At 44.1% G+C, this 22069-nt stretch overlaps 1 non-coding gene across 1 annotated transcript; it reads right to left on the minus strand.

Annotated features, from left to right (window-relative positions):
* Positions 1–445: 445 nt before the first annotated feature.
* On the minus strand, positions 446–629 carry LOC139047153 (U2 spliceosomal RNA). The gene has a single exon (XR_011507073.1). It is a non-coding gene; the product is annotated as a U2 spliceosomal RNA (small nuclear RNA).
* Between the last annotated feature and the right edge of the window lie 21440 nt (positions 630–22069).

Consider the following 22069-nt stretch of genomic DNA (forward strand, 5'->3'; position numbering starts at 1 on the left):
CCACTGGATGGCATAACCAAACCTCTTCAAAACCACCACGTACATGGCCCTTTTGAACTTCATTTGCTTTTTTCGTATGAGTTCTGCATATGAATCGGAGAAAAGCGCCTTTCCCTACCTTACAGTGCAGGCGTTCCACCTACAGCTGGCCACAAACGATGCTTCTTGAACGTCTTAAAGCAAGACAATGTATTTTGCGCTAAAAAATATCTGTTCCAAGTTGTTCCAATGGCTAAGCTCTAGATGGCAGGTTTCATCCGGGTAACCACGGCTGAATTTCTATAGGGGCAAAACGTAAAAACCCCCGTGTACATAGACTTTGGGGCAAAGTAAACAATGCCAGAGGGTGAAAATCAGCCTGAGGTCTACGTAAAATCCCGCATTTTACATTTTACGGCGAAGCTGCATATGGCTAGTTTCTGGCGGATCAGTGTCCGTAGACCAACAACCGTGGGCCTATCTAGAAGACAGTGCAATACCGGGCCGACCCGCAGCGGAGGTGAAGCAGGCTTCAAGCACTCCAGCAACTTGCAAAATTGAGTTTAATATCTTGGGTCCAAATACAACCCGCATCAGATATTAAGCTGATAAGCACAGATATTACACTTTGACCCGCATCGGCCACGTCTACGTTCGCACCATACGCGTGTACGCCACTCCGCGTACTCAAGCTAGTCACCACCAATCTGAGTGTCATCTGTCTCCTGACGTCATGCTCTACGTAGGCCTCTTTCCTCAATTCTGCTGCGACTGTGAAATGGGTAGGCCGCGTGCTGTGGTGGCCTGAAGACGAACAGCGTGCCTACCAAGAAGTACGGCATGAACAGAAAAGGGAATGGGCGCGGCGCTGGTGGAAGAAAAGCACAGCGGGCGTCGGACGCAAAGCGTAAGCGTGCTTCCCACCAGGATCGCGAGGCGGAAAGACAGTAAAAAATCACGAAATTATGTGTATGTGCCTTTAGTGAATCAATATAGTAATCACAATGTGTTAAACCCATATAGTCTATCACCATATGCACAGCTTCGCTAGTCGTCCACCTTCACAGACGGGAATGGCACTGAATCGTTTTAATTTTAGATTTGGTCATTGGGTCCATTGGCTGTGGGACCTCACGCTCTTTCCATCTTGCACAATGTGTTTGGCTTGGATGATATTGTCTGGCATAATACACTGTCTTTCACCTGGTACAAGATATTGCGCAGAAACAAGTTCGAAAGCATTCTATTTGCTCCACAAACACAGACCTAGAACCACAGCAACTGCTCTTAGAAGTGCACCTCCATGCGAATTCTGCACCAGGTTTGTTTTGCCTGAGTGGAACGAAGGGTTCGTGGCTACAATGCACCACTGTTTCTGGAAATGCCAACTCGGCAAACTTCGCTACCACTTGTAAATCGCACCAGTGAGTGAGTTACAACAATGAACCCGCGCTCTTTGTGTAGTCTCCTCGTATCAAATCCCAAACTTTGGAACAAAACCAGCACTGGGAGTTGAGATGTTTACACGCCGGAACAAAACGCAGCCTTGTTTCGCACATTCACGTGCCGAGTATTTGTGTTTCTAATAGTGCGTGCGCTGTGAATCGTTGCCGCTGTTTACTCAAAGATTACGAAACTCAAGCTTAGTCGTGGCACGCATTCTAATGTCTCCCGCTTCGCTTATCCTTTACGAGAAAGAGGTCGCCCATGTACTTTTAAGAGTAACAGTTACTTGGCAAAATATTTCCGGTGGAACCTTCGTAGGGAGAGGAGGGCAATGGAGGCGCACGTCGACGCATTTGAGGCGATAGGGTTGTTTGCATGGTGTTCTTCTGCCGCATAGTTGCTAGTTCCAGCTCTAGTTAAGGACAGAGAATGCGTGTTCCTAACCCTCTGGTTGATGCGTAGTTATGAAAGAAAAGCAATGACGTTGTACTAAACAAAAAACACGGCCGACATCACGAACAAAACGTGAACAAGGTAAAAACGAGAGCCTACGTTTCGACAAGTGAACTTGTACTTTTGAGGGTGAAAGATGCGCTCCTTGGCACAGCATATATATATATATATATATATATATATATATATATATATATATATATATATATATATATATATATATATATATAATGCAGGGTTCTTCTGAAGAAGAGAGGGGGTAAGGCGGGGGGGGGGGGGGCGAGGCACCGATCGAGGCAACGACCAAAACCCAGAAGACAAGACGCACTCAATAACGAAGTTGCTGTTTGCGATCAATATAGAGTTTCCCGTCGAAGCCTTATAAAACCGACTAAACAAGAATTATGCATATCCAACGCATACGCAGCAATCTATGTGAAGCGAAACATTCAAGATGCGGTTATTAAGGACGGTTTAAATGTGCTTATTTGGATCCTTCGTCTTTGGCGCAGCGGAAACTAGAGCGCGCGCGTGGTCTCGCTGATTTGTGCTACGCAGTATGAGAAATGTTACACAATGGAAATATATTCCCTGATTTCTTCTCATCTGTATAATACGTATCGGCCGAATCATGGCTGCTAGCCCGCGGCCGGTATGTGCAACTGCATTGAAATCATCACCATCATTAGCCACATGCGGATGCACTTGGCGCCCGATCCCCCTTGGTGCATATGTGCGGTGCATTGCCTCACCAGCACTGACTGTCCTTCATTCGGCTGCCACCGGTGACAAGTTATCCTTTCGTCCACTTTTATTTCAGTTTCCCCTTCGTTCTACATTTCAAGTTCAACCACAGCTAATTTCTCTTATACTTTTCTCCGCTTCATTGTCTGTTGGCATTTGTGGTCATGATATCTATGAATAGAACCAGATTGTTCAATGGGCCAAACGTATTGAGAAAGATGAAAAGCACAACTTTGCGGTTATCCCCCAACAGGTTCGGTGGTTCAGCCAACCGAAATTGTTGGGTAAATAAACCAAATATAATCGCAAAGTTGTGCTTCTCATTCATCTTTCTATACACGTACATTTCCCTTATGTGATCTCTCTCTCTCTCTCTCTCTCTATATCTATATATATATATATATATATATATATATATATATATATATATATAAGCACAAGTAACTTCCCCTATGTTGTCCTTGGTGTCAGTGTTTGTTGGCTTCTTATGATATATATATATATATATATATATATATATATATATATATATATATATATATATATATATATATATATATTCTCGCATTCTCGCATTCTCGCCGGCTCATTTCCAGCTAAGCGCGTAGAGAAACGTGATTTGTCACTTTCGTTCCTACCAGCACGATAACAGCAGACGCGACTCGTATGCTAGGTTACCTAAAACACGATCTTCGCGACGCTCCCTCTTCCACGCGGAAGCTCGCCTACCGAACATTTGTACATCAAAAACTCGAATACGTATCTCGTATCTTCCATATGGTCACCCGAACAAGCCTATCTAATGCGATGTTTAGAGTCAGTTAAAAACCGCGCCGCACTTTTAACCGTCAGTGACTACAGCAGACATTCGAGCGCCACTAGAATCAAACAATCGCTATCGCTTCCTTCTTTGGACACACGCAGCAACATTTTTCGGTCTGCTCCACAATATCATCAACAGAAAACATAGCTCCGTATAGCGGCTTCTGAAGACCTTATCGCTATTTCCGCCGTTTGCACAATAGCCTCAGTTCTCAGCTTCTCTATACATTAACGCATTCAACACAGCTGCATTGCCACGTGCCATTGTATTATGGAATAATCTTCCAGATAATATAGGCTGCGTTAACGATACCGAACACTTTAGGGAACTGCTGGAGGTGACTGTTCTTTCGGCACTAGAAATGTATTCTTGGCTAGGTACAGCTGTTTATACAGCTGTTTATACAGATCAAATCTCATACGTCGTTCTTAGCACTGTATAACTGTTTGATTTCCGTTTTTATCTTGCATTTGGAGCAACCAAGAGTTTGTCATTCTTCTATTCTATATTGTTTGAAACGCTTTCTGTAGAACAAAAATATGTACTACCCCCCCCCCTCACGCAATGTTCCCATGTGGAAACCGTGAGGTACCTGTATAAGTAGATCAACATTCAAGTGGATTTGATATTGTTGGATTTCTTTAGCGCTTTTAACAGTGTTGGCATTTGCCGTATGATTAGAAAATTTACTGCACTAAATCTAGGCACACTTACGCCATCTGGACTACTCAATTTTTTTGTCTAATTGCCAACAGTTCACTGCCGTTCTTATTCCGTTCTTGCATTTGGTGTATCATAGGGCAGAGGCCTTGGCACGCTACTTCTTTCATTATAAATTAGTGATCTTCTGTGTAACATTTCGTCCTCTGTGACAATCTTCGTATATGACTGCATCACATGCCAACCAATTTCCAGTACTGCTGGCCACAGTGCCTTAAAAAATGACCTGAAGCAAGATGCTAACTAGTGCAAAACCTGGCTGAGATTAGCTAACACAAGTAACTGTAAATATTGTCGTTTAGCTGCAATCACTCCAATTCCTAAATGTCCAACCTCAGAAGTGGTAGTCCTGAAAATTAATATAAAACATGAGATTTTATGTGCCAAAACCACAATCTGATCTCGAGGCATGCCATAGTGGGGGACACCGGATTAATTAACACCGGATTCAAACTGGCTTTTGAAACCCTTGTCCCTCTGCAGCTTCAGTATGCAGCTGCTATCCGGTCACCCAACGACAATGATATAATTAACCGCGTGGAAAATGTGCAGAATAGATCGGAACATTTTGTCTCTCGAAGATATGATTATAACTATAGCATAACGAAAAGAAAGCGTGTTATTTGACTTTCATTTTTAAGTATCCGTCCTGAAATCGCGCTTTTGCTCTGGTTTCACAAATACCTTTATAGTGCCAAGCTATGTACTTTATTTCTGTCGATCCATTATTGGACATCACGCACATTAAATAATCATCTCGGCTTCATGCACATCTACGGCGGGACAGTCACTTTAAATAAATCAGCGCTACCACGTGCCATTCGCCTCTGGAATGACATCCCAGGTTTCGCCGTCACCCAATCTAAAAAAAAAAAACGAAACAAAAAAACAAATCGCCTCCATCTAAACAGGCACTTAACGAGAAAAATATAAATTGGTACCTTTTCTTGGTAATCCTTGTAATGCCTCTTCAATATTTATTATCGTTAATAAATACGAAACAGCTATTCATGCACACTGTACCTGAAAATTTATTTGTCTCTTCTCATATAACGTACTTCTCTTACTTATCATCTTTTTAAACATGCATCTTCAGATAGCTATTGTATACTGTATTGCCTTTTCACCAGAAATTTATGAAATTAACCATATATGTCTGTTCGAGTTTTATTGATATTTGCATTCATTTGTACACTTTGTTCTATGTCGCTTAGTTTTTGTTTTGCGTTCCTATTTCATTGTATTAACCCCTCTCACCAATGCATTAAAACAGACCTGTAAGGTATTTTGAATAAATAAATAAACAAGCCTTTCTGCTCCCTCAGCCGTGTTTCTTGAACTCCTTCCCTTTCTCGTTTGTTTCCTCTCTTTGCTCGATCAAGTAGATATAGAAAAAGATCATATAGTTCATATAGAAAAAGATCTTTGGTCATGGTATCTTAAAAAAATACCATGACCAAAGCTGGAAACAGTAAAAACACAAAGTTATAAGACAGCTGTCGCTTCTGGCTGCTACATCGTACTTTCAAAGACTACAAATGCGATGATCAAGGGGAACGGCCCTTTCTTTCTTAATTTTTTTCCAACAGCAACACATCAACGCAGTTTCCAGACACGTCCTAATCGACACCTGTCAAGGGGTCTATCTGCCGCTCCTTGAATTAATCTCGTGAGCTCGATAAGGAACACGTCAGCTTATATTCTTTTTTTTTCTTATTCCTGATATTTTGCTATCAGGGCAATTTTTCCCCATCTGACCCCGTAAGACCCACGTAAGAAAAATAAAGATTTTTTAACACTTTCTTCGGGGAATCAGGCTCAAGGCTGCCTTACTATGTACAGAAGTCCGCCCATATGCGAATGCTTCACTAACTCTTTAAGAAGGATTACTAGAGGCTTTGCGTTGTTTCAGTTCGCTAAGGATTAGCGAAATGGCCCTTGTAAAACCATATTAAATAAAATTTCACCAATCATACTTTTCAACTTTCATACCAGTTTTGACGTGTAAGCGAAAGGTTGTACTTAACTGACAACAACACCATTCTTAAACATGCACATGTAACCTTTCGCAGAGGAATGCAAACTGTGATACATGCCGCAGATATCATTTGAACATTGTAGGCCTTGAGATGAAGTATACATATGAGAAAATTTACGATCATACAGCAAAAACAAGCGCGTTTGGAGTGAATGAATTTCCAATATACGATGTCCCTTATATAGGAAATGTTACCGAATTTTCTTGAAAAAAGAAAACAAGAAATATTGTGCAGATAAGGCACGTATTGGAATCTGTGTAAGCCGAAGCTTTAAGTTCGCAATAAAATGCTTTATATTTACCCCATTTCGTCGCTTCATTTTGAAGTAAGGGAAACTGCCCCGCGCATGCGCTCTCCCTCACGTGTGCCACGAAATGTGACAATTTTTATATTGGCTTACATTCCCTCATCTCATCTCATCTCATCCTGAGGGACAGCATGGCTGAAAAGCTACTGCTCGTTTTGCAGGTCACGTCGTGGTTTTCGAGTACTGCGATCACTTGGGATGGATTGCCATCCTGCCTGCCGTATCATCTCGACAACGACATGCTATCGGATGCGACAACATGCAAGCCGCGTGGCCCGTCATTCCTACTTGGCCGCATGGGAGACATCACGGATTTCCGATTCGTCGACAAGCTTCTTTCGAGAATTACGTCATCGGCGTAACTTCTACAAAGGCAGCACCTCGACACCCACGGCCTCAGAGGGCACGGCACACGCCTGAGGGACAGCATGGCTGAAAAGCTACTGCTCGTTTTGCAGGTCACGTCGTGGTTTTCGAGTACTGCGATCACTTGGGATGGATTGCCATCCTGCCTGCCGTATCATCTCGACAACGACATGCTATCGGATGCGACAACATGCAAGCCGCGTGGCCCGTCATTCCTACTTGGCCGCATGGGGGACATCACGGATTTCCGATTCGTCGACAAGCTTCTTTCGAGAATTACGTCATCGGCGGAACTTCTACAAAGGCAGCACCTCGACACCCACGGCCTCAGAGGGCACGGCACACGCCTGAGGGACAGCATGGCTGAAAAGCTACTGCTCGTGTTGCAGGTTGGTTCTTGGCCTGATTCTATTTCCTATCGCAGTGACGATAGATTTCTCGTAGTTCTGCCGTGCCCTCGCAGATGTCGCGCCATTTTGGTTGACTGCTGGTCAGTGATGCTGTTGTTGTTGACATCGGGGGATATCGAGGAGAATCCAGGGCCCCTGACCGAAAAATATTTGAAGGCCATTCTAGACAACCAGGCAGAAACCGACCGAAAACCTAATTCAATTCAAGAACAAATTGGTGTTCTCTCAGCAAGGACAGAAAAGCTGTCAGATTACCTTGTGGTAATCCAGGAGATGACCACAACAATAGATAAGCTCGAGGATACTGTCAGGCAACAGGCCAAAAAATTAGTTGAGTTTGAAAACCGTGGGCGGCGTAACAACCTTTTAGTGTTTGGTGTCCCGGAAAAGGCGAACGAAACAGTCAGATCTCAGGGCAGCTGTTGTAGATAACATTTTTAAAAAAGAACTAGGTGTTCATGTCACCACAATAGAAAGAATTCACCGTATTGGAAGGAAGAAGCCAGAAAAACATAGACCTATCATAATGAAATTCTATGACAGCAGGGAAAAGGACAGTATTCTAAAGAATTGCAAGAAACTGAAGGGAAAATCTGTTCACGTCAGCAATGATTACGCAAAAGAAACTGCAGACGTTAGAAAGAAACTATGGAAATCTGCTATTGTAGAAAGGGACAGCAAGCAAAAGGTGTCTCTGGTTCATGATAAGCTTAAGATTGATGACCGTCTATATGCCTGGGATCACAGTCGCAACGAGCGTATTCTTTGCCAAGAACGCCGTGATAAGGGCCGCCATAGTGATCGCAACGTGTCAGGGGAAGCTTGCAATGACAAGGAGGGCATGCCTTCCTGCAGTTCAAACACAGCATAGCTCAGAATCGTTTCGTTCAATGCTCGCAGTATTCTTAACAAGGTTACTGAATTAGAATGTCTGTTGCTATCTGAGCGACCGCACGTCGTTTGCATTACAGAAACATGGCTGAACAGTGCTATTTCTTGCGACTGTATTATCCCACCTGGCTACACGATGTTCAGGTGGGATCGGGACTCTCGTGGTGGTGGTGTGGCCATTATTGTTAAATCATCGCTGACAGCCTGTACGGTTATGTGTGACATGTCGGAATCGGTGTGGTGTAAAATCATGTTTTCTGGCATGTCGTATCTCATAGGAGTCGTCTATAGGCCGCCAACTACTTCACCCGATTTTCTAGATATGTTAAATACGTTTCTTTGCTCACATGTAAACAGGAACACCAGGCTAATAATGACTGGTGATTTTAACTTGCCACATATCGATTGGGAACTTATTTCGCCTGGAAATAAAGAAATTTAGAGTGCCGAAAAATTATTGGATATCACATTTTTTCATAACTTAAGGCAAATAGTGAAGGAAAACACACGTATAACGTCCCAATCGCAGTCATTGCTTGACTTGGTGTTCCTTTCCCATAAAGTAGGCGATTATGAAATGGCAGTCACCGATGGTATATCCGATCACAAAATCATTTTGCTGAATGTGCTTACTTCTACACCACCACCTACAAAACCTACTGTACGTGTTGAAATCAAAGACTATGCTAACGCCGATGATACGTCTATTCTAGATTATTTAGAAAAGTGTTTCAACGAATTTGAAAATGTCTCCGAGATCGAAACAGTTGAAGATTTGTGGCAGCGCTTTCAAGCTATTATTAAAGTCTGCATAGATCAGTTTGTTCCGACCCGACTCAAGAAAACGAAGCGGAGTAACCCATGGATAACTAGGGATATTGTTCACGCGAAACGGAAATTAAAAAGGCTGCGCAAAGGAAAAGCAGATCCTAGGGAAATACACGCAGTACGTCAGAGAATAAAGGCTTTGCTACTCAGTTCGAAGCAAACATTTTTTAATCGCACTCTAAGTGATTTTCTTAAGAGTTCCCCAGAAAAATTCTGGCGTTATTTAGACCGCAGAAACGAAAAAATAAAGCAAATGACGGTAGGAAATCGTGTAGTAGAAGAAAAAGGTGTTATCGCTGATGGATTAAATAAATATTTCCAATCAGTATTCACGCGCAGTGTTCGACCATTTCCAGTAGATGATGGGCAATCTTTCAACGAAAGTTCCATGGATGCTATCAACTTTACTCAGAGGGGCGTATTCCAGCAGTTGCTACAGTTAGATGACAAGAAGGCTTCTGGGCCAGATGGAATACCTACTGGCTTTTTGAAAAGGTATGCTGAGTGGATATCATTTTATTTGGTAATTATTTTTCAGAAATCACTAAGCACCCATTCCGTGCCGCAGGACTGGCGTTGTGCAGTAGTTATCCCCATATTTAAAAGTGGCAATCGTACTCTAATGAATAACTACCGTCCTGTATCCCTTACGTCAGTTTGCTGCAAGGTTATGGAACACGTCATAGCAAAACATATCATTACCTTCCTGGAATCAAATGGCCTCCTTTGTGCATGCCAGCATGGGTTCCGACGGGGACTTTCCACAGTGACACAGCTCATTGAGACATTACACGATTTTTACAAAGCTATGGACAACCGTGAACAAATGGATGTTATATGCGTTGATTTTGCCAAAGCCTTTGATAAGGTTCCCCATCGCAAATTACTTTTTAAACTGTACAAAGCAGGTATAAATGGCGACGTTCTAAAATGGATTGAACATTATTTAACTAACCGCAAGCAGGCAGTTCGCGTTGATGGGTCCGAGTCTGGTTTTGTAGATATATATTCAGGAGTACCACAGGGGTCCGTGTTAGGGCCAACACTTTTTCTGCTTTACATCAATGATGTAGCAACCGCTTTAGATAGTTCTGCTAAGATAAAACTCTTTGCAGATGACTGCTTGATTTTTGCGCCGGTATCTTGTTTAGAGGATCAGATTAAGCTCAACCGAAACCTTCAGGCGTTTGGGAGTTGGTGTGACAAGTGGGAAATGCGAATCAATTTTGATAAGACCACATACACGCATATCACTCCAAAAAAGAATATTTTTACTTTTCAGTACGATATTCAAGGCTACAATCTAGTTAATGTTCCTTGTTTCAAATATCTTGGTGTCTCTATTTCGCATGATTTAAAATGGCACAATCAAGTAGAAAGAGTGTGCTCTGCGGCACAGAAGAAATTGGGTTTTTTAAGAGCAAAACTGGGGAGGGCAACAAAAGATGTTAAACTGCTGGCTTACAGATCTCTTATTCGACCATCCCTAGAATATGCGTTAGTAGCATGGGCGCCCCATCAAAAGGTAATGTGGGCCAAAATAGAGAAGGTGCAACGCCGGGCGGCGCGCTTTATTTGCTCGAAATATAGAAGGACAGACTCAGTTTCGGCGATGTTAAAGTCTTGCGGTCTTGAACTGTTGGAAGATCGGTGCAAGAAGCAGAGAATAAAAACGTTATTTCAAATAATTCATGGTGAACTAAAAATTAATAAAGAGTTGTATTTAAAACCTCCAGGCAGACTGAGCTCCCGCTTAAGTCATAGTGAAACTATTAAACCGTACTTGTCCCGAACCAATGCCTTTCGTTGTTCGTTCTTTCCAGATTCAATAGAGCTGTGGAACAAGCTGCCTGCAGAAATTGTTCGCAGTTCTGATACTGCATTGTTTACAAATGCAATCAATGTTCTTTACTAAAACTGTACCATGTGAATATTGTAAAGTGTTTTTCTTTTCTTGTTTTTCTCTTTTACTTTTTTTCTGTTTGTGTGCGTGCGGCAGCTGGTTGAACATTTGAATACATGCCTTACAGTCTGTATATAGTATGTTGTATTGTATCCGTAGGACACGGTAGTGTATGTGCATATTTCTTTTGTATCTGGCTGTTTTGTATGAACGTATATGTAACATCCTTCCCTGTTATGACCCTCAACTGAGGGTTGACAGTATTTCTAAATAAATAAAATAAATAAATAAATAATAAACGTTTACACTATTGTTTCACAATATGTTTCTTGGCTGATAGCTAGTTGTTGGTGTGCAGCATAGTACGGAAATTATCATCATAATCAACACGAGGGCACTCTTCATGGCCGATCCTTCATTGAGGCCATGTGTCGCAATATGGAGAAAACGCGGTGACCATCTCAAAGAGATAATTGGTGTTGTCACAACATGTTTCACCCGTTGCATCACGCGTCCGTTATTGTGGGTATGTGCCAATAGTATAATAATTATGATTAATAATCAACGCATGGTGATTATCCGAAACAGCTAGTTTATCTTCGCACGAGAGAAGCGTACATGCGTCTGTGGCCTATTCATTAGAGCATACTGCTGTACTGGTTGGTCGGGGTTCGTATGCCGGCGCCGGATGTCATTTCCTTCCCAAGAGAGAGAGAGAAGTGGTTATTGTGGGGAAAGGAGGAGAGGCTGGCACTATCTTCCGCAAACCATGCGGGAGCACGGCTCAATGCCAGCAAGGTGAGGGAGATGGGAGTAAAGGAGAGATAGGGTAGGAGGGAGGAAGGTAGAGGGTAGTCCTAGCAGCATCAGAGCAGCCCGGCCGGGAGGGCCCAGTGGGTTCGACCGGAGGAATAGGCTGGTGGTAGACCGTATAGGAGGTGGCCTAGCAGAAGCGAAGTTGTGACGGATCAGGAAGCCCGAGGTGGTGGGATGACCGTTAGGTACCCGTCTTTGTATAAATTTCCTATAGTCTCGCCGAGAGCCCCGACGAGTCGAGGTACTCGACGACACTTAAGAAGGCTAGTAGCTGATTACGACAGGGGAAGAGGATATCTTCCTCTCGTGAACATGGGAGCCCCAGGTGGCAGTACTCCGGCAGAAGTCGGCCGTGGTGCTGCAGGTGAGCAGGGCAGGCCAGCAGGAGGTGTTCCAGAGTCTCTGGTTCACCGCAGGAGGCACAAGCTGGCGAGGTGGCTTTCCCAAGGCGGTGCCGGCGGGCTACCGTCCAGTAGGGGCCCACTCGCAGTCGCAGCAGCTATGAGGCATCCCTTCACGGGAGGCCGTGGAGGCCGGCCCAGGGACACTCGTTTGTCCGGGTGGCAGGCGATGATGTGCCGGCGTGGCCTGTGTCTCGGGAAATCTGCGGCCGTTACAGCATGGCTGAGGGGGACGCTTGAGTGCTGGGCACTGCTTTGCAAGAGTTCCGGCTCTGCATTGCCCGGGATCCTCACGTGTGCCAGTGGCCAATGCAGGGATAGTGAGCATCCTGCGTCTTGAAGGGCCGTCAGTCTTGAAGAGAGCAGCGCAACCCCAAGGCTAGCCCTGTCAGGGCTCTGCAGGCAGAGCAGTCCGAGCCACAGAAAATGGCTGCCGGGGTCGCTGGTAGCTCCTCTGCCAGTAGGTCCACAGCAAGGTGTAGTCCTGCTAGATCTGCTGCGGTAGAGCTTGCATGTCCCGAGAGACAGCACAGCTTGCTCTTTTGTAGGGCCGGTGTAAGGCAGGCTGCTGTGGATGAGCCCGTCTCCGGTATCACGGATCCATCGACGAAAATGTGAAAGTGGTCCCTAAGCCTCTCTTGGAGGAGCGAGGCTGCCGTTTGCTGTATAGGTCACATGTTGAGGAATGGTTCTTCGAGACACCTGGCAGCTCCGTCGAGATGAATGAATCTCCTCGGCGAGAATCCGACCAGCGGCCGACTAGCAGGGCACTGACCAATCCAGGCAATACCTTGGGATGGTAAGGGAGGAAAGCTTCGCTTTCAAGAGACACTAAAGTCAATACTAAGTCAACGTGGACTGTTTAAATACCATTCCAGAAACCTCCCAACGCTTGTTTCGCGACAAGAAAAAAAACTTAGTTTACGAGAAAATTGCATCTGAAGGCTCTGAACACTTTTTTTCTAAATTCAAATATCCTTCCACCCAACTGCGGGAGTGGTGACGTTGCATACGTCATCACTAGAGTGTTCTGTACACTCCAGCCATCGCCACCTTTTGCTGCCTGCCGTCGGTGAGTAAAACGGCGCCTAATAGGTGGCGGCACCGAGCCAAGACTGAGCGGTGGATTTGCCGCTGCAGCTGGTTTTTGGTCAAGTGGCGTAGACCGTTCGGGCATTCCGCGATGTTACTTGAAAGTTGAATTATCTGCTGCTTGCAGTTTGTGCGAGTTTCGCGAGTGAGCAAAACCAGCGCCGCACTACGCGACAACGAAACTATTGAAGCGCGAAGGCGTGGGCGGGACGAAGTCCAGTGACAACGGAACCTTTCGACCACCCGTGTTGTGGTCAAGTGTAATTTCAATGCGTTCATTCTTTCTCAAATCAAATAGAACTGGAGTAGCAGCATTTTATTCCGTCTTTTAATGCAATACACTGATGTTTTTGCGACGAGCAGTGGCGTACTAGTGACATAATTTAATTGAAGAGTGCTATCGTCATCGGACAAGTACGTGAATGTCCCGAGGACGTCTCTAATCACGCCCTGCATTTGCAACAATTGCTCGATCATCAAGGCTCTGTGGCGCGCTAATATTCTCGCCTTAGAGTTCCTCGAACACTAATCTATCACGTTTTCTTTGCTTAATACCTGCTACACTGTCCTTTTAAAGACAATTTACCGATATTATACTGTAAGCAATTACCAGCGCACCAAGTGACAGTCTTCAAAACGTGTCGTTTCTCAGCGACAGTGAGCGACCCCGTACATGCTGGGCATTTCATTGAACAAATGTAGTCTTTGTTTTGTGTACTTACAAAGGGCTATATCGTACTTTGTTTAGTGCATATCGCAGTGTGCATTTCACACAGAACATCCTCCTTAACCCAGGCAACCGATCTCGAATGTCTTTTTGTCTATTACTTGTTAGTGAAGTTAAAAAAATTATCAGATCGCTTTGTCATCGCACCGTGTTTGGGCCGCGTGCTTTTTATCAGACTGGGCAATCTGCATTTAGCGGATTCGACAAAATAAGTTGATTATGTCGCATATTGCTGACTCAAGGCTGTTATCTGTTATATCCCTTGAAAGCTGTATTAAAGCCATAATTATTTCATTTCCTAGTGAATAGAAAATTCACAGTCGTTTCTGACAGCAGTCAATTTATGGCTACTGGGGGTAAGCGCTTGGTTAGGCAACGCAAATGCTGCCTTTACTGTCACGCAAGAAGTTGATGCCATAACTTAAATAAGTATAGAAGAGAAGTACCCGAGAATATGCTAATTCTATTGAATCATGTATTTTGCTCCTGAAATGCGTACAATCGTGCATGTTGTAAATAAAGATTATCTCCTCCCCTCCTGCTTCAAGCGAAAGTGCATGTCAAGAATCCAAACTATTCGACAGTAAATAGAGGCTCGATGAAATTTTACTCTCTCCAAACTTTTCACCTCGTAAAGGTATGTGAGGACAGGTTTATCAATCTTGTTTTTATTGTAGAACTGGCACGGCACTCGGGTTATGGTTAACGACAATTTAAGCACAAAAACGTGTTGTCATCGTTTGTTCGTTCGTTTTTCTTCTGCATAGCATGATGGGTCGGCGGTAAACTGACAACTTAAAACTTTCTAGGAGGGAATCGTGGTTCAAACAGTTCAAACATGAAAGTTCAAACATACATTTTTTTCTCCTTGCCAGAGTAAATATTAAACTGAATATTTGTGCTCGCTTGCCTTTCAGGAAGTACAGCACTATTCTTGTCCCACATACAACCTGATTACACAAAGCTCAGCGAGAACACAGGCAACAGATTGATAGAATCGACGAGAACATCCGAGTAAGTTCCAACTCATGTAGGCGCGTTTTGCGCTGGGCGAAAACCTTAATAGAAATTAATAGCGCGCAGCGGACAAGAGAGTAAAAATCAGACACACATGAACAGTACGGGCGCTAACTTCCAACACATTTTAGTTTTCACATAGATCACTTTTATACGCCCGAAGAAGGACCTATCGCATATAGAACCGGTACCACCGTCTGAGAAACGCTAGCTCTTTATAGCAGAGGAAAATAGAAGGTGTGCTCACACGTTCTATTTGATGGAATCATTAAGGAGCTATTTACTTTTTAAAACAAGTGGATGAAAACACTTTTTCGTAATGGTTAAAATGCCTAAAGCGTTCGACTTAAGTGCAGCCGGAATCACAGTAAACAAGGATTGAAATGCCATCTACAAATCCAAAAAATTTAATCATGCCCGCGCCCTCTAGGTCACTGGTAACAGTCTTGTCAAGTTAAGCTAAAAGCAGGTTACTTAGAATTGGGGCAATGTATGATCCAATACGTATCCCTTCCTACTGGAGGTAAGTTTTTCCATTGCACTTACTGAATGTTGACTGCAAGTAGATCGCTAAAAGACGTAAAAGACTGCTCGCTGAAACACCTGCTGCATTCCGAAAGCCAGACACCCGAACTCATTAATGCATGATGATGATGATGTGTGGTGTTTAATGGCGCAAGGGCCAGGTTTGGCCAAAGAGCGCCATGACAGTAGGTAATGTTGACGATGTGTTGTGGGTGACGTGCACAATGAACTCATCATGGTAGGTGAGATATGGCTGTAAAAGGGCCTAAAAGCTTCCGCTGTAAGAGGAGTAGAATACATAGGTGCTAAAATAATGACGATGACTAGGGTGTGATATGGGCTATGGCAATGGGCTTTCGTTAAAACATGATGCAATAAAACTTAGCACTGACAAGAGAGTTTCAACAGAGCCCTTGAATGCAGGGCTGTTAGTCGTGTGCTAAAAGTTGCCTTGCCAGATGATTTTCAGGGTGTCTGTTTCGGCTAAAAACTCTAAGACTGTTTGCAGATTAAAAAGCGGTTCATCGTTAAGAAAAAATGCAGGGTGAAGGGGTAAATTCTCGCGATATGCAGCAGGGAAAAACTTTTTCCTGTCTGTTTCTGTTGCAGGGCACTGAATAAGAACATGGAGGACTGTGAGACTATTGCCGCACTTAACACAAGTTGGAGGATCGCCCCCAGTCAAGAGATGAGAGTGGGTACCGTATGTGTGGCCTATCCTTAAACGGCAAAGAAGCACTTCCTTGTAACGTGTGTTTCCCCACTTATCCAGTTCCCCAGTTTTGGTTTTATTATGTAAAGCTTATTCATTACTTGTGTATCCCACTTGCCTTGCCAATGATTCCTTAATTTACGGCGTAGAAAAGGCTTTAGGTCTGTGGTAGGGATGGGAATATTTCTATCTCTGTCGCTAAAGGTTACTGATGTAGCGCTTTCGTCAGCTACTTCGTTCCCTTTTATACCTTTGTGACCGGGTACCCAGCATATGACAATCACTTGATTGCACATATATAGGGTGCACAATAAATTATACAGCTCATTCAAAACGGGATTCTTATGTTTTTGTAAACTAATTAGTGCTTTCACGACACTTAATGAGTCTGTGAAGAGAACAGCCTTAGCGATGTTTGTGAGCCTGATGTGTTTAATAGCCGAGAGTATAGCGTATGCTTCCGCTGTAAAGATGCTTGTGTATGGGTTTAGTGTCCCAGATATTGAAAATGATGGTCCAAGAGCTGCGTAAGCAACACCATCTGCAGATTTCGAAGCATCCGTGTAAAATTCAGCACAGGAATACTTCTCTTTTAGTTCAAGAAAATGTGATTGTATGTGAGCCTCAGGCGCTCGTTTCGATATTTCTAAGAAAGATATGTCACATTGGATGGTTTGCCACTCCCAAGGCGGTAGGAGCCGAGTAGGAGGCATTGGGATATTTTCTAGAAAAGCTACGCCTGTTTCTTCTGACAGTACTTCCACTCGGAGGGATAGAGGAGGCCTGATGGCTGGGCGGTTACGGAATAGCCTGGCAGTGGACAAGTCGCTAATTGCAAAATGACATGGATGCTGAATATCTGATTTAACTTTCAAGGCGTAAGAAAAAGATAAATATGCCCTTTGTAGATGAAGAGACCATTCGTTGGATTCAACGTACAGGCTCTCTACAGGACTAGTCCTGAAGGCACCTGTAGCAAGATGGATACCCAAGTGGTGAATCGAATCTAACATCTTCAAGGAACTAGGCGTAGCAGAGTTATACACTATAGCACCATAGTCAAGGCGTGACCTTGTCAAACTTTTATATATGCTCAGAAGGCATCTTCTGTCACTTCTCCAGGATGTACGGGACAAGAGCTTCAGAAGATTCATTGTCTTTATGCACTTCGCCTTCAGATATTTCAGGTGGGGGATAAATGTTAATTTAGTGTCTAGTATGAGGCCCAAAAATTTATGTTCATGGCTCACTGGGAGCTGTTGTCGATAAAGGTAAATAGCGGGTTCAGGAAATATACCTCTCTTGTTCGAGAAGAGAACACACGTACTTTTTTGCGGGTTTAATTTAAACCCATTCTCGTCAGCCCACATTGACAATTTGTTTAGCCCAAGCTGTACATGTCGCTCACAGATGGAAATACTGCATGATTTAAAACCTATTTGTACGTCATCTACATACACAGAATAAAACATTGTACGTGGTATGATAGTGTAGAGTGAGTTCATTTTTATAACGAATAGAGTGCAGCTAAGCACGCCACCTTGTGGTACACCTGTTTCCTGTGTAAATAGACGAGATAGCACATTACCAACTCTGACGCGGAACGTGCGGTTAGACAGATAACTCTGGATGACATTCAGCAAATTACCTCGGACTCCCATTTCGGCCATGTCACGGAGAATTCCGAACCGCCACGTGGTGAAAGCATATTTAGCGCCAGCAAACAAGGACGTAAGGGAGACGACAACACAATGCGCTTTGTGTTGCCGTCTCCCTTACGTCCTTGTTTGCTGGCGCTAAATATGCTTTCAATTTACCAACACGCCCAACAAATGGCAACGCCACGTGGTGTCGTAAGCTTTCTCCATGTCAATAAATACTGACAAAAAGAACTGCTTGTGTACAAAAGCATCGCGAATATTCGTCTCGATGCGGACAAGGTGATCAGTTGTGGATCTACCTTCCCTGAAACCACACTGTAGGGGATCTAATAGTTTGTTACTTTCAAGAAAATGAAGGAGACGCCGGTTAACCATTTTTTCAAAGAGTTTACATAGGCAACTTGTCAACGCTATAGGTCTATAGCTGTTGACTGAAGTTGGATCCTTGCCGTCTTTTATTATTGGAATAATTATTGCTTCCTTCCAGGCGGATAGAATGTAACCAGCGGAGAACACAGAGTTGAAGAGTGACAGTAGTGTTTTGTGGGTTTCAGGGTGTAGGTGTTTGATCATTATATACAATATTCTGTCACTTCCTGGAGCAGAGTTGTTACAGCCGTTCAGCGCAGCCTGAAATTCCGCCATGCTAAATGGGCGGTTGTAAGGTTGGTTGCTATTTCTTTTCCGACCCAAAGGCAGTCGTTCCGCTTGTTGCCGGTATCTCAGAAATGTCTCTGAATAGTGGGATGAGCTAGATATCCTTTCAAAATGTACCCCTAGAAAGTTGGCTTGGTCAATGAGTGTGTCTCCTTGTGTATTTACCAATGGTAGAGGATGAGTTTCGCGGCCTTTTATTTTGTTTACCCTGTTAGCGCGCGTACTGTTCATGTGTGTCTGAATTTTACTGTCTCGTCCTGCGCGCTATTCATGCCTATTTAAGTCATGCACTAACAAGCCCAAAAAGCTACGCTGCTGTAGAACTTTAAGGCGTTAGCGGGCGACATGCGGTCCCCAGTGAAAAGATAAACAAGTACACGCATTACTTTGTAAAACTGTTCGCTTAAATCACACACTATATTCATTACAGCGAAAAAATAGGTCGAAAGCAGTTCACCATTGCGTCAAGTTACCACACAAATCACATGACTCAAGAAGGTGGCTAAGTCATTGCGCATCTTTTTGGTATACTTAGCTAAAGATTAACAAACATTCCACAAAAAGCTGCTCCGTGATTTTGCTTGCATAATTTACATGGAGATACCAGGTATTACTGGTCCATGTTCACGTTAACTCCCTGCTATTACCTTTCCTAAAGAACGATGGTGTTATGCTTAGGCGAAAATGAAAGGCCGGGACAAGTGCACCTGTATAATTAGGGAATATGTACAGAGGGCACGTGGACAAGGCGAATGCATCAGGTAGTCATTTGCAGCCATTTCAGACAAAGAAATGGCCTTTTCGAGAAACTCAGTTCAGGCGGGAGGAGACCATGTAGGTTCATTTTATGTTTAGTGTTTCTCATTTTTTAAATTCCTTGGCTACTTTCTTGTCGTTAGAAATCTAAGAAGAATTAGTTTTGCCAAAGTGCTCGAAAATTTCGCCGAATCCAACAACAACACTTCAGATTAAAGTCAGCGCTCGTCTGGATCCCACTGACGTGCTTGCCTGCTGCACTAATCACTTATACATCGCTAATGAGAAGTAAAGTTGTCGGCTTCAAACGTTAGGGTATCGTGGTTGTCTATTGTTTCGTGCTTTTTTAAAAAAGCGCCATAATTTACGGCTTCCTCAGCCTTTATTCTATTCACCGCTATAAGAGTTAGTGTAATAATATGAGATAATCTTGCCAAAGGCAAGATTATCTATTGCCTTGGCAAATTGGCAATCTATTGCCTTGCCTTTGGCAAATATAATCTATTTGTCCTTGCATTTAAGCATGGCCGTGAATGCAGTAGGGAAATTTCCACACCAGTATGTCTCTGCAGAAGTACTGTTTGAAGGCCAAGAACGCGGTCGGCGCTGCACTATTGAGCCATTGTAAGCATACGCGCAGCTATTCATTCATTATGTAGAATGCTGGGAAGTCAAGCTTTGTTGTTGGAATTGGAGTTTCTCTCTTTTTCGCTTAAAGACTGGGTACAGCTGAGGAAACAATGAAGTACCGAAATAAAGGGTTAGCTACGACTTTTTATTTCAACCCGACTGACGAAAGCAAGCTATTAGAGCTTACCAGTGATCAAAGTGGATGCCACAAATGGGCTGCACTTTCCGGTACCATAGAGAGTTTGCACTTCGCGGCTTATAGCTTGCTGGCTGGTGAACTTAGCGTGAAGGAATTAGGACGCAGACAGCGAACTCAGACGAGTACAAAAGCTATTATACCAAGGATTTACTTTTGCGAACTTCTTACACAAAACTTGCCTTATACCCTGGCTTATAACGTCGTCGCCGCAGACATATAACACATATATCTGAGGATCACTGCAAGGTCTCGGAGTAAATTTAACTTCAGCTTGAAGCTGCACGTAAGCAACTCGCACTTCCACGCCCGTAAGCTTCGAAAGCGTTGCGCGCACGTCGGCTGTGTAAAGTGTAGCATATTGCTTTGTGCGGTGAGGCAGCCCACAGTTTGGTTATGTATAAGTCGGCCAAAAAGGGTGGTCAGGTTTAACCCGGCTAACCAGACGCTGTAGGATTATGTCTAGGCATGCCGCGCAGACTGCTCAGTGGAGTCACGTTCAGAGAAGGTTCGGAAACTGCGAAGACGAACAAAAGTGCGGCGAGAAACGAACTGCGAGATATCGGCGAGAACTTTGGACCGCCGGCTTCGGTTTGACTTCTTGTCATTTTGACACAGATCTTGTTTCATCGCCGAAACGCGTTCGTGGGCATGCGACTGTGAACGAGACGCTCAAAGGCGGCGTGGCGAGATGCCTCTGCGGTAAACATAGCATTTCGTTTAGGCGTAGGTTCGAGCACCACGTGAGCGGACACCAAAAGAGATTGGTCGGCAGTTTCTTTTTCTTAACCTCGTTGAACATGCGTGGCTTTTGGAAAGAATGGCGTGTGAAAATTGGGCAGATAACCTCTACATCTATGAAAAGTTGGAGGTTCATTACCACTCAGCAGAAAATTGTGGGTGCCATAGGTGTGTCCTGTCCTTAGCGGAAAGAATAGGTCTTTAGTTCGTCGCGTTTTCGTCTTGGAAGACCAGAAACCTAACTGTGGCTTAATTATACGTACCTTATTACTTGTCTTCGCGTACGTACTACAAGTGTTGCCAGTGGCATCTCAGTTTCTTTCAAAGGTTTCAGATCTGTGGCGGGGACAGCAGCGATATGATTATTAGCTTGCGATGCAATTGATGTAGCAGTTTGTTTGGTCTGCTAGAGTATTACCCTTGATTCTTCCATGACAAAGCACCCATGATATAATGGCATGCTGGTTAGACATAAGCACTGTGCACAGAATGGAATAGAGCTCCCTAAGTACACGTTTTCGTGCTTATGGAGTGGCATTATGGCTTTTACGACGCTTAGAGAGTCTGTTAATAGAGAGTTTTAGCCCAGCGGGTTTACGGCCAGCGGAGCGGAGCGGGCGAGCGGAGACGCGACTGCGCATGCGCACCACGCTGAGGCGGCCAGCGGTTTTACGGAGCAGCGTTTACGCCCGCTGGAAAGCACTCCCCAGCGGAGGGTATACGCAGCGCGCGAGCGTGCGTAAGGGCGCGCGGGCGTGTATGGGAAATGCAAGACGGCAGCCGCGAACATGAACGCCGGCAGTTCTGCATCGACGACCGCGACTGCCGCGCTGACCCGTACATTAGTACTCAGTACATTATTAAGAAATAATGCACTGAGAACATGTAATATATTTTTATTCAACATTTCTTGCATAATAAAAGCAAGCGTAATTCAATTTCATTTCTCAGTAACTCCTATTCGAACCACTAGGTGGGGCAGCAGAGCGCCCCGCTCTTTACCCCGCTCGAGCGGGTGATCCGCTGGGCTAAAATTCTTTTTCGTGAGCCGCTCCGCTGGCGCAACGGTGGAGACCGCTCCGCTCCGCTGGCCGTAAACCCGCTGGGCTAAAACTCTCTAATATACTTTGGTATAAACTTTTTTAAAACAGGGTTGAAGTACCTCAGACAGGCTGGCCAACGTTTCGATAGGTGGACCTATCTTCGTCAAAGGCGGCCTCGTCATCCTC

The sequence above is a fragment of the Dermacentor albipictus genome, chromosome 6, assembly GCF_038994185.2.
Source record: "Dermacentor albipictus isolate Rhodes 1998 colony chromosome 6, USDA_Dalb.pri_finalv2, whole genome shotgun sequence".
Taxonomy (NCBI): Eukaryota; Metazoa; Arthropoda; class Arachnida; order Ixodida; family Ixodidae; genus Dermacentor; species Dermacentor albipictus.